Here is a 16362-nt window from a genome sequence, read left to right as displayed (position 1 = left end):
TTGGAAGCTCTATGGCAGCAGAATGTTCACCGAAACCAGCTGCAGCCCTGTAATTCAAAGGCTCATACAGGATCAAAGCTGTATAGCACCATTCACGGAGAGTATTTCCACCAATTTCAAATGGGAGACCTGGGTTTCAGGCCCTAAACAGCTAATTAACTGTGAAACAGGTAGACAATGCAAAGACAAAAGCTTCACAGTAAAAGTGCACAGATTAGCCTACTGCTTAATAACTGTAATTACCCTCTTCCCAAGTGTTTTGTTATTTTCACCACACAACTCCTCTGCCTCCAGCTTCAAGATAAACTTCAACTTAATGAAACTGGGGGAAAAAAAAGAAAAAAAAAAGAAAAAAACACTTCCCACATTTAATACTTTCATGCAAATGACAACCTTCGGGTCTTTTTTGCATCCAAAATGCTAAGTGTTTTAATAAAGCAGTAGCCAATGTGTTGCACTGCCATTGTGAGATTTTTAAATGTTACGTCAATTAATAAAAGAGCCCAAGCCACAGAACATTCAGGCTCTGAGACAGCAATTTAGGGAACAATAAAACGAGTTCACGAGGTGCATAAATGTATTTCAAAAAATGTTCTGTAACATCTAATTGCCTCTGTGTTCATATCATCTATTAACAACATCAGTTAAGAAACAGCTCCAGCCAACCATCAGCTTTAGACTGGTGCACAACACAGACTGCTGGTTCCTTCTCACCTAGCGAAGTCCTTTGTCAGCACTGTGAAATCCAACACAAGCAGCATCTGCAGATGTCATTCCAGATCCTCCTCCCTGGGCTTGTGCACCACTCCTTACATTCTTAGAGTCCAGATTTGTGTGTTGCCATTTGTTCCTTTGGTGATAAGGAAAAGTAATGCAAAGCAATCTGTTCTTTCACTTTGGAGAATTATATACAGCAAGGGGCTCCAAAAGGGATAAAAGCTTTCTGAATATACACAACCCACACTTTGATCCACATGGGATAGGTTCTATTGGTTCGCTTTCAGCCTGCCTCCTTCCTTCTAATTAGCTTTAGCATAAGTCTGCTAACAACACCCTTATTCCCCCAGCACCAACATGCCTCCACTCTCTGGACCTTAGTTCCTGTTGTTGATAGTTGATCTAGTTTCGAACATGGAGTTGAATGAAAGGCAGGTTTGGGGTTTTTTGGTTGGTCGGTTGGTTGTTTTTTTCCCCAAAATGATTGTTTGGTTTCTCTCCATCCTTTCTCTTGCACAAAGCTCAAAGTGAACTGCCACTGCCAACTAGCGACAAATATGAATAGTATGTGGAGAATTATGCTGACTGATTTTGTCAGTAATTCTTGAGCAAGATTAAGAGATGAAAACCCAGCCAACAGAAATATAAAATGTTATGATTTTTTGAAATGTTGCTAGATTGCAGCTAATTCGTAGTTACTTCAAAGTTATTACATGGCCTTTAATTTCCCAAGCCAGAACCAATTTGAGATTCACATACAAGAAAAACACAACATTTAGCAGATGTTTAGGATGGCAGATGCATGTTGTATTCCCACCAATAGAAAAGGGCAACACTGACTGTTGCCATGATATTACATGATTTGCCAGGATTCACCACAAAAAAAAGACAAGGTTCTTTTGGAAACAACCTTCAGTAGTCCTCAATTCTTAACTGGATATCTGCCAGAAAGAAATCTGACCATTGGTAACTAATTCAGAGCTGGACTGCTACAAATGGATGGGCGTCCCACCAACTTTGAACTAATGGAAATGATTGTCAAAAACATCCAAGAGATTTAGGAACACAACTGGGTAAAAGCACAGGTTCAGTGAGTCCTGAAACATTCCTGTAGCACAGGCTGAATTTTGAAGAGCTAGAAATGTTTTTACCTCACCCCACTAGATATTCCACCTTCCCCTCTCTTCTCTGCTGTCCATTCTTGTAGTTGCTCCACTTGGAGAGGTGAGATAGGGCAACGTTCTGATCAGTGTTTCTAGGACTGATGTGTGTATTTCTCTCTCTAAAAGACAGTCTGGGGAATTGAGAAAAAATTTAAGCCATTTTCTTAACCTCGTGGCTCCCAGAAGGCACAAATAAAAGTCCCATACTTTTGTCATCAAGATGATAGCAGCAATCTTCAGATCTGTGTGAGTCCACAAACATTTACCTGGCAGATTCCCTATAACTCACAATAAAAAGATAAGCCCAGAGCAAATTCCATTTCGCTGGTAGTGTTTCTGTTCTGAGCTATTTCTGAGAGAACATAAATGGGAGTTGACTATTTAAACCCTTCTCAGTAAGTGGCAAATTCTGACCCTTTGTTGTGTTCCTTACGGAAGCAACAGTAGAGCATAAGCACAGCTAAGGTTACAGAAGCTTTCCTTAGCTGACACATCTCCAAAGGCTAAATCTTTCGCCAGGATGCAAGATGAACTTTGGGTCTTCATCAAGAACATGCAAGTCTGAGATAAAGGAATAGGTCTCTCAAGTGGCTGTTCACACTTTCATGCTATATGTCAAGCAATCATTTAGCCTGTGTGCTGCACAGACATCATTATTTGACAGCTCAGGACACCACCCCTGTCATTCATTTCCAGGCAAGCCACATCGTTACCTTGTGCCTCAGTTTTACACCTCCTCAAAATGGAAGATAATACAATTTTCCCTGAGTGGCTTGTCGACAACAAAGCCCATAAGGAGGCATCATTCACTGTCAGTGATGGAGTCAGGATAACCACCTGAAGAACAGCTGCAGAAAATCTTTGCACTTTACTCCTCACCTAAAGCAGATTGCATGGGCGCGATACATCAGCTTAATGTAGCTTCAAGGATGCACAATCTGTGCATTTTAATTATGTTTCTTAACTGTTCCATATTTTGCCCGTGAAGGACGGTTTGTTTTAAAAACTCTAATAAAAAGCTTTTTGCACTGCATGGGTTTGTTTAGTAAACATACAGAACAGTGAAATCCATGACAGACAGAAATCTTAATAAGGAGTTAATACTGAAGCAAAGCAAAAAGCATCAACCCATGCTAGCACCTAAGTATAAATGACAGAAACTATTGCCTCATATGTCTAAAACTGTTTTTGGTATATCTGCATCTTGTAAAGCAATGTAATTCCATTTTCATTTCCATTTACTTCTCTCAATAGCTTTCCTATTTACCCCCTCCGAGCTCTACATTATTTACTGATTGCAGAAAATACGGGTTGTTCCATTATTCCTCGTTCATGGCTAAGAAGCAAAAAAAGTTTTCCAACAAAAAAGAAGAAAGTGGGAAAGAAATAGGAGAAAACAAGCAGACAAACAAAAACAAGCTCTAAGAGAGAACTGGATAAATAGTTTGCTTCGAAAAACCAGTGATAGCCTGTAGATGGTGCCTCCCTGCTGTATCAAAAGATATTTCTATAACCACAGACTATTTATCTTTGACTTCATTGCTCCATTGGAACAGAAGTTCCTCTCCCATCTGTGCCATCTCCATGTCTCACTTCACTTGTACTGGAAAACCAGGAGTGCCATTTTGAGAGCTTTCTTCTTTCTCCCATCCTTTCACTCTTTTGCAAGGAGGACTCGGAGAAAGAGAAGAACCGGAGGATAAATGGTAGGAAGAGGACATGGCTGTGCGACTGCTAAATCTCAGTCTGCTCCTTTATCTGCAAGGGCAGCCTCCCTCTGAACCACAGACAAAACTTTTAGGAGGGCTGAGAAGAAACTTCTCCTACCATAATGAGGAAATTCAAGCAAAATCTTAGGCAGAATTTTGTTTGTGGAGTTAATCCACTATCAAAAGACCTAAGAACACCATATTTTAAAGAATTTACCAACGTAACATCCACAGCAACAACAATAACCCTGTAGAACTACACAGTATTACCATACTCTTAGAAGTAATAAACCTCAGACTGAAAAAGCTGCTGTAATTGCAAATGTAATAAATAGCTTGAGAAATATTACTGTAGCACTGTGTTATATGGGCAGTCCAGGCAACATAATCATGAATCAGAATTTGTCAATACAGTGCAAGATAATCACTTTTAAAAAGCTATCCATGCTCTTGCCTTTCTTTAGTTTCTCATTTGTGGAACTTTCAGATGCACTCAGTGCTGCCTGTGCTTCATTCACACATCTCCTGAACCCCTTACAGATAGAAGCTGTCATGCAAAATACAACTGCATTTCCAAGAGCCTCAAATTCATCCTCATGGGACGTAAAAACCTTTCTGTTTCTGCAGTGCATGGACCTTCTGCAATGGGCAACCCACAGGATCACTGCCCTCATTTTAAGAATAGAGCAGAAGATGGTGGATAGAAACTGAAGTAAAAAGAAAGTAGAGCTAATACTAATACGAAAACAATGTGTAAGGAAAGGCACAGAATGGTAGAGTTGTTGAGAATGGAAAAAAACACTAAGATCATGCAGTCCAACCATCAACCCATCAAACATTTTCACATCCAAAAAAGAGAAAGATACCAAGATGGGAAGGTAGCTGAACTACGAAAACTGTGCTACTATAAAACTGATCAGCAATCCAAATACATTCAGAAATAACATGTGGTGACAGAATTCAAAACAAAACCCAACCGAACAGCAACAGAAGTTGGTCAGGAAACAGAAGATTGTTTTGTTTTCTGAGGGGAAGAAAGGCAAATATATTACTCTCTTTGGAACTGTGGCATGCAGTCTGCTGGCAGCTGTAGCCAAGAGATTGCTGCTCCTCCTGTTTTCTAGGCAGGCTATAGTCCCAGGCTCAGCTCCAAACACAGGACACACTCAGACCTGTCATGGTGAAGAAGGCTGCACCTTGAAAGGTAACTGCAGCCAGGGAGCCTTGCCTGCTTGGGGACATCAATAAACCAGCACGGGCAGCTGTCCAGAGCTTCCAAACCCAAACGTTGTGTTGTGAGAGAAGTTATTTTTTCTTGTTCTGTGAGCATCCAGAAGAAAAAATATCTTCCTTTGAAAAGAAAAAAAAAAAAAGAAAAAAAAAAACTTTTGTGTAGATAAATTAGGGTTCAGAAAAGACCAATACTGAGGGATTCTTCCGCAGGGAGCTGCAGAATGCAACAGCGTTGCCAGAGAGCTAACTTACTTCTAAGAAACAAATGATTGTGAAAGAGCAGAGATTGCATTGTCTACCTGTTTTTAATCCAACTCTTGGCATACAGGTCAAGCATATTGCATACTGCAGTCACCAACGTCACTCCTTCCTGGGAGAACTTACTCATGCTCAGAGCAGCAATGAGGTGTGCAGGCAAAGTGAAGCTGCACAACAGCATCCTCAGCTGCTTGTTAACTTAATTCAACTCAGCAAACAAGGAAAAAAAAAGAGTTGTTAGCATTTAGCAGATTATCTCTGCCCAGAATGAGTGTGCTAATGGATACAGAAGCAAGAGATCTTTAATTTTTTTTTTTTTTAGCTGCTTTTAATTATCCACATAAAGTTCTCTCCCTGCAATCCTTTAGAGATGGTATTTTATATGCATGACCCACAAACTCTCCATACAGATGACATTTTCCTCTAGAGCAGTTTCAGGTTACTAAACGAAGAGAAAAAGTAATAATAATTACAATCTATCTATTCCATTTGGATATGAAATATTTCAGGATAAAACTAACCAAGCTGAAGTTATACTCACATTTAGGTCTGCTCTGGGGATAAAGAAGTGAAAAGGACAAAGCTGAAGGGAAGAAGAGCTGCTTTTTTCTTATTATTAATACTACCATTGTATACTTTGAATTTTGTCATTTTTTTCTGACAAAGCCCTGATGCTATTACAATCCAGCCTGAAACAGGATTTATTCCCTGAGATAATCCCAAACTGGTTTTCTTACTTCTTCTCTTCGAGAGAAATATACATGAGTTGGATGATCAATTCTGTAATTTGCAGTTGCCAAGCAGCTTTGAAGCAATTTAGTGATTTGTATACTTATTTCCTGTCCTCACCGATGGCAGGAGATGATATAAGGATATTGAGTCTTAATAATCTATTCGTTTCCTGGATCAAACTGGGGGAAGTAGAATCAGAAGCATCTTTTTGACGTTCATTATTTTGTACTTACAAAAGCCTGTTTTTCTGTTGTGAAGTATCTGTGCCTTCACTTAATGGCATCTGATAGCAAAGGGCCAATTTGAAAAAATACCCAGACATCCCTCTACCTGCATCTTGCAACCCTCTGCGGATGGGCACTCAGGATGTTTCAGATGCACCAACTGCAATAGTTAATGAACATGAAAGAAACACCCATGTGAACATTGTCATTCAAAAGTGAAGCATCTTCTGCTCACTGCAGTTTAATCCTCTGAGGATTAATTTCAAACATGTAATTTAAATTCACTAAACACCTTATCAAACTGGGATTCACTCCATTATTAAGCATTTATCACAACACAAAAAGCCTAACTGAATTCTTATCAGCCACTTCCCTCTAACCACCCTGTATAAGAGGTCTACAAATCCCATTCCATGTACCAAGAGGTGAAGGAAAGGATCCAGGACCCACTGCTGAAGTGATTAGCTTCTGGTCAGCAAGGAAATAAGGAATAACCAAGAATCTCCTTAGGGTGCAGCATCCCCAAGGGCTTCTGCAGCATCATGGGATGGGACATGGTTTAGGGGCCAGGATTGGTGGGAGGTGGATGGTTGGATTTGGTGATCTTACAGGTCTTTCCCAACTTTCATGATTCTATGGTCATCTACCTACAGAAAATATGAGTTTAAGGAGCTGAAAGTCAAACCCTTCACTAATTAGTAACCAAAATAAAGAATATTCTTCCCCCCAATCCTTAAAACTGATTCATTTGCAAGCAACAGCTCATGCCTGTTGTTTCCCCGGTAGATTTTGTTTGAGTTGCATTTTTAAAAGGACAGCAATGTTTTATGAAGAAAAATACATAATCTTTCAATTTAAAATAGCATTTTGAAGAAAAGCAGAGGGGAGGTGGATACAGAAATTGGTAACATGTCGATGTGCAGCCAGCGTGCTTTACCCTACAGCACGTTCCAGAAGCAGCCACTTTTATAGGCTGAGGATGGAAGGAGCTGGTGCTGCTCAGAAAGCAGAGCTCCCAGCACTCCTTCCTCCAGCCCCTTCTCTAAATGCTTCATCAAAACTCCTCTGCAATGAGCTGAAATCTCTGTGCTATCTCTGCCCATTGCCACCGCTTGAAAAGAAAGCACTGTGCAATTGCAAAGCTCCCAATGCTGTGCACCTCTGATCCCTAATTAGTTTCCAGCCGTTTCTGTAATTTAGGTTCTTGCACTTCGGGTCAAAGGAAGCACTTGCATTTCAGATGAGAAGCAGTGAATGTGAAAAACATTTCTGAAACAGGAATCGACCACTTCAGGAATTAAAAATAGCACGGAGTTATGCACAAGTAGATGCTGTGAAATTTTCTTGACACAGAATCCCAAGCTATAGGTATCTCTCCTCTCCGTGTACTCAAGCACATTATCTTCTATTCATTTAAAGGTTATGTGGCTATTTTCAGATGATGTATCCTGGAAGACAAAGGCGACAGGCTTTAACTAGGTCACCCAATTCTATTTTTATTAGTAATTCAATGTCCCTTCTTCACATCAAACACTTGGTTTACAGTCACACTAAACACTCATTAACTTGTTACTTGGTGCCATCTTTTTCTCACTGCTCACTCCTCGCTATACAAATAAAATGCAGAGCAGCCCCTCTCTGCAGCACTTAACACAGCACTTCTGAGCTGCATTCAAAGATTTTGAGGAAAAGGGTTCCCATCTTTTCCCTGGAGAGTCTATTGCACAGCACAACGTATTTTTAAAGCACTCCCATTGCTGGGAGTGGTCTGCTGAATTTACAGAGATTTTCCTTTCTCCCCTTAGAAAGCTAATTTGTGAATCTTAGGAAATGGGAAATTCTGAACGAAGCATCAACAAGATATTAAGCACGGAGACACAAACAGCTGGCTGCAATATCAGCAAATAAGGTAAAACCTGAGATAATTGAAGGATTTACTCAAGTACCCAGGTGTGGAGCATGAAATGGGGAGGCAAGAAAGGGCCAGAGTGTAGAAAAGAAATCTATCTCAAAGGAAACAGGAACTCAGCGGATTATTACAATTTTAAACCATAATGTTGTTAATATTGATTCAATTCTGCAGAGATCAAAGAAAAATTCCCAAAGCCAGAGGTGTGTCATCCTGCAGGTACTGCCTACTGAGCAGAAACCAGCTAGGTAATTCTCACAAAGAAAGAAAACAAAAAATGATGTCATTTTCCTCTTAAGATTGTTCTTATAGGAATATATTTTCTCTTTAAAAAAAGAATAAAAAATCCTGTTGGATGTCAGGGGGAAGTTCTTTACTATGAGAGTGGTGAGGTGCTGGAACAGCTGCCCAGAGAGGCTGGGGATGCCCCGTCCTTGAAGGTGTTCAAGGCCAGGTTGGATGGAGCCCTGGGCAACCTGGTCTAGTATTATGGGGAGGCTGGTGGCCCTCATGTGGTGGGGGGATTGGAGATTCATGATCCTTGAGGTCCCTTCCAACCCTGGCCATTCTGTGACACCATGCAGAAGAAGAGTTTTGAATGGGCTGAGAGTTCATCTCTCTCTTTTGCTGCTGTGGGGCTAGCTGGGCATTGGTCAAGGTGTGATGAGCAATTGCTTGTACATCATATATCATATACATTCATGCGCATATATTTGTCATAACTATTATCCATTTGTCATATCTATTATCCTTTCAGTAAATGGTTTTATCATAACCCACAACCTCTACTTTGTTTTTTCTCTTCAGTTCTCTTCCCCATCCCGCTGGGAGGAGTGAATGAACGGCTGTGTGTCGCTGAGCCACCCGCCAGGTTAAACCACAACACCTACCAACAGAATCGCTGCCCGCCACCACTGAATCCTCTTTTCAAGGTCTTTCCATCCGCAGCCTCCAGCACGCCGCCGCCACCTGCCTCCTCCCCAGCTTCCCAAGGCCCTTCTGTTGTTGAATGCCACCCGAAGATGCAATGTTGACAGAGCTAATGGCTGGCTGAACAGATGGCAAAGAGAAGTTAATTGATCTACTGGGGCAGAATGAGTCGGCCTCGTTGAGGAGAATATGCAAAGATCCATAATGAACTTTCATTAGAGATGGAGAAAGTTCTGTCACACGTACAGACTCTATTATGTGCATTTCATGATGCATATCCAAATTCCAGCTTAATGACTTGTATCCACTTCAGAAAACTTAGCTCCTTCAAACTGCTATGGAAAGGAATATAATTTAAAGCTTTTCCTTTATTTTTTTCCAAAGCAAATTTCGTCTGCCAAGCTATTCTCCTCAGAAATAAAATCCTAATTTTTTTACATTGAAGGATAAGTCTGTTTCCCTCATGCCTGGCACTTCTACGTTTCGCTGCAATACATTTCTGACCAGAGAGAAAGGAACCTCAGAGAGGTTTAAAAAAAAAAAAAGCCAAAAAATGGACTATTGACAGCAACATCAGCAACACTCTGAAAAATGTACCGCAAACACATTCAGGCTGAATTTTAGAGTGGGAATACTATAGTGTGGTATTGAGTTCCCACCATGATTTTAGAAAAAAATCTGGATGTCAGGAATCATTCAGGAAAAAGCTAGATTTTCCTGTAATATCAAATCCTATTTTTTGCAGAGCAACATAAAAATACATATTCAAGATCACAAGAAAATTCTGAAAATTCGTGAAGCAACACGAAAGGAACCTCACTTATCTACCAGTAATATTAGTTATTCTTCCAACCTTTGACGACTTAAGCTAACAATCTCTTCCATACCAGGCAGACTCAAATCTGCTAAAAACAATCCAGAAGCTTACCAGTAATTACAGTGGTGGGCAGCACACTAGATACACCATCCCAAGTACTACAAATGTCTGAAGGATATACTTCTTGCTGGAGCACTGTGCAACACAACCTGTTGTAGCAGATGCAGCAATGAACCCCAGCCCAAGTTTACTTTAAAAAAATCACATTTCAGGTTCACATGCATTTAATGATGAACAAAGCTCTCTGATGCTGAGAAATATTATTTTGTCTCTGATAATTAATAAGCCTCTCAAAATCAAAGGACTACAGGAAAAAAAAACAAAAGAAAAAAAAAAAAACAAACCAACAAATCAAAGCTCTACAGGACCAGCAGAAATTTCTGGCAAAGACAAAAACCAACACAGTTTTACATAGAATTTGTTCTATGGAAATTGGTTTTAAATACCTCCACGTGGGTTAGCAAAATAAAAGCCCTTTAAGCAATGCATTACACAGCTAAAATGTAGCTCACAAATTTCCATAGTAGGAATTTCTAAGGATGTCCCAGTGGCACATAAGCACCTGAGTTTCAGTTGTTGTTCTCTTCTGGATTATAGGAGTAGGGCTGCAGAAGGCCATCAGTGACTGGAGAATGCAAACACTTTGTGTGAACAGCTGTCAGCATGCTCCCAGCCCAGCTATTCAGGCAATGTGCTCAACCAGTGCAAGGAGAGATCCCTCCCTTCCTTCTCTCCTGGAACCAAGGTGTAAGTAGCAGTTTTCAGAGACACAGTTTCAGGCAGTGAAATCAAGGCAAGGCAAAATGAAGGGACCTCTTAGGATTTAGGAGTTGAAATGCATTCAGATGAAACCGATATAAACGAAGCACAATGCTCCTGTCTGCTCCGGACTGCTCGCATTGCTTTTCCATTCAATAGAAGGATAGTAATGCAGGTACCGGGCTGTTGGCTTATTTACCCAGTTCAAATACATGCAATGCTACACTAAGTACTCCAAGAAGAAGGCAGGGAAACAATAAAACAATCATGAAAGAATTAGATTTGTATAATTCGGATAATCATCGGTGAAAAAAAATATTCATGTGCATCAGACCATATAAAATTCAGTCTTCGCATTTCTTAGAACACTGTTTCTCATACAGGTAGATGTCAGGGACTCTTCCTCCAAGCTGCTCAGCACTCACAGCTTTTACAGATACCTCTTTGAGGAGTGTTATGAATCCATATGCTGCTGTGTGCAGCACCAAGCTGAGGAGCTGCTCATTTCAGTGCTGCTTAGCATGCCAGCCTCAACACCTCACAAAAAAGTGCCATTATGAAGGGTATTTGTGAATGCCAGCAGGGTGCACATAAAACCCCAGAAACGACCCAAGTACAGGCAGAAAAAAGAGACAAGAGCAGTGCTCCAGAGACCTGGACTTGTTACTAGCTCTGGTGTTTAGCATAGGTAACCCTTATCAGGGTTCATTTTATTATGTCCCCAAAAACCTGTAGCATGGGAGCAATGATACCAACGTCCTTAAAATCTATGGATGAGAAGTGCTACAAGAGGCAAGGCACGATGTGCTCTGAACCCTCCGCAGCCAGGCAGCAGCTCCCAGTCCTCTGAATGGACTCACACCTACCTCCTGGTAGGTCCTGCATTTTTTAAGACCAGTAAGATCGTAACAACCTCTTCTGCCCTCCTACATAATGCAGGTGACACAATTTCATCTAGTAAGTTCTACAGCGAACTCAACGATTTATTTTTTAATAACTTGATATATATTTCATCAAAACTGTCATTCAGGCCCTCAAAGCAGGGAAAACAAAGACAAGCATTACAGAAAAGTTTATGATTCTCTCACTCTGAGGATTTCCACTTTGCACTCATTGTTTTTGGCAGACTTACTGTTGGGAGGTTTTCTTCTCCTTGGTTATAAATATTCCATGCCGACTTTTAATTAGAGCAGCATGTTTGTTGGCAGAGACGAAAGTCATTGGATACCCCCCTACCTTTTGGGCTTCATTCATCTGGATGGACTTACACAAATATACACACACCAAATCCCTGCATAACTAAAGCAGAATATATTTTATTGAATTCAAAGTTTAATTGCTCTTATCAACAGGTGTATATATTATAGCAGGAAAAGTATTTGAACTTGCCCTCCCTTTGTTTAGCAAGGTGTGAATTCACAATGCAAGTAAAATATGGGGGTTTTAGCAGGTTGTTCTCTGGGTTTAAACCGGTCTTGTAAAACGCTTCATTAAACATGAATGCTTACGAAAAAAGCTTACAAAGTTGCTCAGATTTGTTCCAGAAACACCAGACTCTCCCTGAGCTCTTTCTCCATGTAAGTGAGCAAAGCAAGAGGAATTCTATAGGGAAAGATGAAGCAAAAACAGGGCAAGCAGAGAAGCAAACATACAAGCAGCACTTTGACAGTGAAATACAAAGAAAAGTATTAAAACAGAAGGCTTGACATTTGTAACTGCATCTAAAAGAAAAACAATATTAAATATGGGGGCTCGTGATTCAGTTTCCAGGTTCATGAACTTATTATTACAGGAAGAAATCTTGTTCCCAAACTACATCATCTAATAGACAATGACTGCCCAAAAGCAACATGAAAACTTTAAGCTAACAGATGATTTTCAGCAATATTTCTCGTGATTACAGCAACCTGTACACATATGCACAGCTACAACCTCTGTGTATTACTAAGAATCCTTCTCTGCTGTTTATGCCTCTGAGCTTTCTCCCAGGGCCTGCTATAGTATTCTAATGGATTACACATATTGTGCATAGCTAACATTGTAAGTCCTGATTTATGTCAAGATTTATGGCCTTGCGTAACCCCATGTGAAACTTACACTGCCAGAAAGGTTATGCAGTCCCTACTCAAGTCAGATGTACTGGATCCTGCAGCAGCCCAGACCTAGGATGAGGCTGGAAAGCAATCCAGAGCCATCCATACTCATGGATGTGGGTGTTCACATCACAGAGAGGAGCATTAAGCACTGCAGTCAGCAAGCAGCAGTGATGTGGATGGGACAGCATTCGGGACACCACGGTGTAGGACACGAGCATGTACATTCCACATTGAGAAGGATCTTTCTGAACAGCCTGAAGATCTATGTTTTATACCAAGGTTTCTCCTTCCTGGCTGAGTTTTTTTGGATTCTCAGATTTCTCAAGTTCCCATATTTTATGTAACTATTTTCTACCATTACAAAGAAGTCATTCTGCTGTTGTTACTTTTCCTTCTTTCTTTCGTCAAAGATTTTTATGCCCTGAAGAAACAACAATAAGAGGAATTCAGAAAAGACAAATTTGAAAGACATTCTTTCTATAACACAGACAATTACAATATACAAATTTATTGCTCAGCCCTCTTTATTCTGCACAATGACTCCAATTCACAAGACGTGCTCAGTTTTAAGCGCAATGATTCCAGCAGTTCAGCCCCCAACTGTTTCCATTATGACAGGCAAGCTATAAAATGTTGCTGCTGCTCAAATGGATAGTTCCAAAGGGCAAGGGCATGCTGGATACTTAAATTTACACCAAGCCTGAATAAGAGAATAACAATTTCCATAGGCCACCACCTGAGTCATATTCAAATAAGTTATCTGGCCCATAGACATCTAAAAGCAGTGCTTGGAGGTTCATTATTCTCCTGTGCATTGGTCCAGGATGCACAAATGTGATTTGGAGTTGGTATTTCATATGCAAATGCTTGGTGACTTTCTGCATCAGTGGCAGAACGAAGGGAAGAAAAGCAGCTGTTAAGGAGACAGTATGTCGTATTATTTATTCATGAGCAACTGAACAGAAAAGTTGATGGGCTTTCCACTATAAACAGTAACATAAATATGAGGGTAAGGTATTATATTCTGCACTGAAAAAACTTTGCTTAACACTGATATATTGGGTCCTCCAAGTCAGTCTTGTGAAAGCCACATGGCATCCTCACCTTGGCATTGTGCTGACAAACCCTGACAGGAAAAACTTAGTCATCAATAAAATGTTACCAATATTCCCTTTTTCCATGAGGAGAAATTACTTCTTCCACTGAAAATAAACGTAAGCAACACTGAATCAATGGAACTAAACACAAAATCACTGGGAGGAAACGTCTACACGTGGAGTGTTTCACTTGACCCAAATGAAAACTCACTGCTGTAGGAGTCACCTCAGTATGCCCAGAATTCCTCATATTGAGCAAGATTTTCAGAGCAACAATGTGGAGTGTGAAAATTATCAACTCAAGTCATTAACGGACTGAAACAGACCAAGACATTTGCTAGGCAAAGTGAGTCACCTAAAATTAACAGGATCCAGGATTACAAAGGAAATTGAATAAACTGCATTAAGTTGAGCCAATGTTTCTTTGTGCCACTCTAGCAATGCAAAAAAAAAAAACTTCGAGCACGCATAAATGTACTTCCTGCTGAAGAAAAATCTCATGATAAACTCAGAAGTGCACATAAAAATTGCCACAAATACAGAATTACAGCCCTAACATACATTATATCATCATGCTTGAATTTGCAAGAATTGCTTATCTGAATTCACACTGTATTCTCATTTCTTTCTTGAGCAAGCTCAAGACACATTGAATGTACACAACTGATGAACTTTAAAGCTAATTCAGCTCCAGTTTAGTTAGCTGAAGCAGAAGAGACACCTGAGACTGAAATGCTGTATACTTCCTGAAAAAACATCAGGATTAGATCTGGCTGAACCAATTTAGTCTTTTCTCGCAGGACACTGAAAGAGCCATTCAGTTGCAGCAAGTTTTGATCATTACGACTGTGAACCAAATTTGATCTTGCGACCTCCAGGTTGAAACTCCCAATTCCATTATCTGGCCCCTGCACTGCTGAGTACGAATGGAGACTGTATAACATAAAGGACTGCATCTATTTCATTTGTGCAGCAGGGAAAAGAGGCAAGGGAGAACAGAAGCAATAACACCAGCTGGCCATCAACCTCTTTTTCCTTTGCACCAGAGCAAAATTATTTTATTCCTGGAAAGACATGGGGGTAGCAGCAAGGAAGAGGACACCATGAGCTGACCCTGCGTTCATAGCAGAGCTAGACAAGAAAGAAAGTCAATGCCATGCTGTGAGAAGAACACAAAGTGGCAGTCAGGGAAGCACTGCCATCTACTCTCTCTCCTTCAAGAAGCAAAAATGATCCCAAACAAATAACAACAACAACAAAAGCACAGACAGATTTAAGTTTCCATCAGAAATGAAATGAGGATCTGAACTAACGTCTGTTGTTTGCATCACTACATTGTGAACGGACCATGGCCAAGACAGGGCGAAGCCCTTGGCCAACAAAATACTTTCGTACCCCTGTGGATTTTCATTGTTCTGCACACAAACAAAAAGGATATTGGAGAGAAATGTCTTTGAGTAAAGAGCACACCAGGTCAAGGCCAGGCTGTGATGAGCACATACACGAGCTGTCCTTTAGTTTGGCACCCCACCCTCTGGATACACACACATTTAGGTCTCAATCCAAGTGCCAGGCATGCTCTTATCCTTCAAGCTTTGTGTTTGTTCTGCAAACCCAGGCTTGCATGCTTGTCTCATCTTCAGGTTATTTCTCACCACAGACCTAGAATGCATGTCACACAAAAAAAATGCATTGGAAACCATAAAAATTCCTGCCCTTGTTCTCATCATTTTCTCTGCGTTCCACCCCAGGCAAAGAAAAATCATTTGGCTTTACAATAAATTCTGCTGGAAGTCAAGTGCTATTAAGGGCTTCCTCATACTGTTTACCACGGGAATCTACCTTGATGTCTTTCTGGGCACTCCCGTAAATGTTTGTTTATTAAAAGGTACAAGTGTTACTACAGTCCTACAAGCATCAGAGTGATGAGCTCTCTTTACAATCGTGGAATAAATAATACAAAAGACCAGAAGAGAACTACAGATGTTATCTTGTCCAACAGAAGAATGTAGCTTTTACACCATACAATTAAGGATGTAGTCCTAATACTATATAGCAAAATAAAAGTAAAACCACTGTACTCTTAATGTTATATAAAGATAAAAACACTGTGCCTCTGGGCTAAAGAGCAGGAACTTATTTTAACTGTTGGTAGGTGCTATCCTCCACTGCCTCGCGCTTACTGCTGCTGTTTTCACCATGTAAAATCAGTACACACTGAATGCCACGAAGCAGCGTTCTGCAACTGGCACGTGATAGGGTTTGAAATCCTGGCCTTTCAGATGCACTTGAATTTAATTTTGTGTAAGTCTTGTAGATGGGTACAGAAGATAACAGCTGTTCTTGATATGGAAAGGATAAAAATGGATGCAGAAGAATGAGCATTCTTCAACAGACATAACAGTATCTCCTTCTTCTGCATCCAGTCAACCAGCTTCTCTTACCTCTTCCTACTGCAAGCCATTCTAACTTCATACTAATGAAGAGAATTTCCTGCAAGGCACTGCTCGCCTTTGCTGCACCTACTGCCTTTGCTTGAAGGATTCATTGTGATCCTTGCCTCATGAGCTTCTAATGTATTAAAGAAACAATTCCAACTCCCCATAAAAAAGAGCAGGCTACGCATAAAGTAAGTGCACATTATTTCAGGAGAAGAAA

The 16362-nt window shown here is 40.4% G+C and overlaps 2 protein-coding genes across 3 annotated transcripts in view; one reads left to right on the top strand and one right to left on the bottom strand.

Moving 5' to 3' along the window:
• ANXA4 (annexin A4) overlaps positions 1-16362 on the top strand; it is a 493965-nt gene that overhangs the window by 62728 nt on the left and 414875 nt on the right. The gene's annotated exons all lie outside the window — the stretch shown is intronic.
• LRRTM4 (leucine rich repeat transmembrane neuronal 4) overlaps positions 1-16362 on the bottom strand; it is a 433443-nt gene that overhangs the window by 315251 nt on the left and 101830 nt on the right. For both annotated transcript variants that reach the window (XM_048928295.1, XM_048928296.1), the window contains one exon: positions 8836-8995. The gene's annotated coding sequence lies outside the window, so the exon portion shown is untranslated. The remainder of the gene's footprint in view (positions 1-8835; positions 8996-16362) is intronic.

The sequence above is a fragment of the Lagopus muta genome, chromosome 27 (assembly GCF_023343835.1).
Source record: "Lagopus muta isolate bLagMut1 chromosome 27, bLagMut1 primary, whole genome shotgun sequence".
Taxonomy (NCBI): Eukaryota; Metazoa; Chordata; class Aves; order Galliformes; family Phasianidae; genus Lagopus; species Lagopus muta.
Note: the sequence above shows the minus strand (reverse complement) of the source record. Positions and strands in the feature narration are given on the sequence as shown.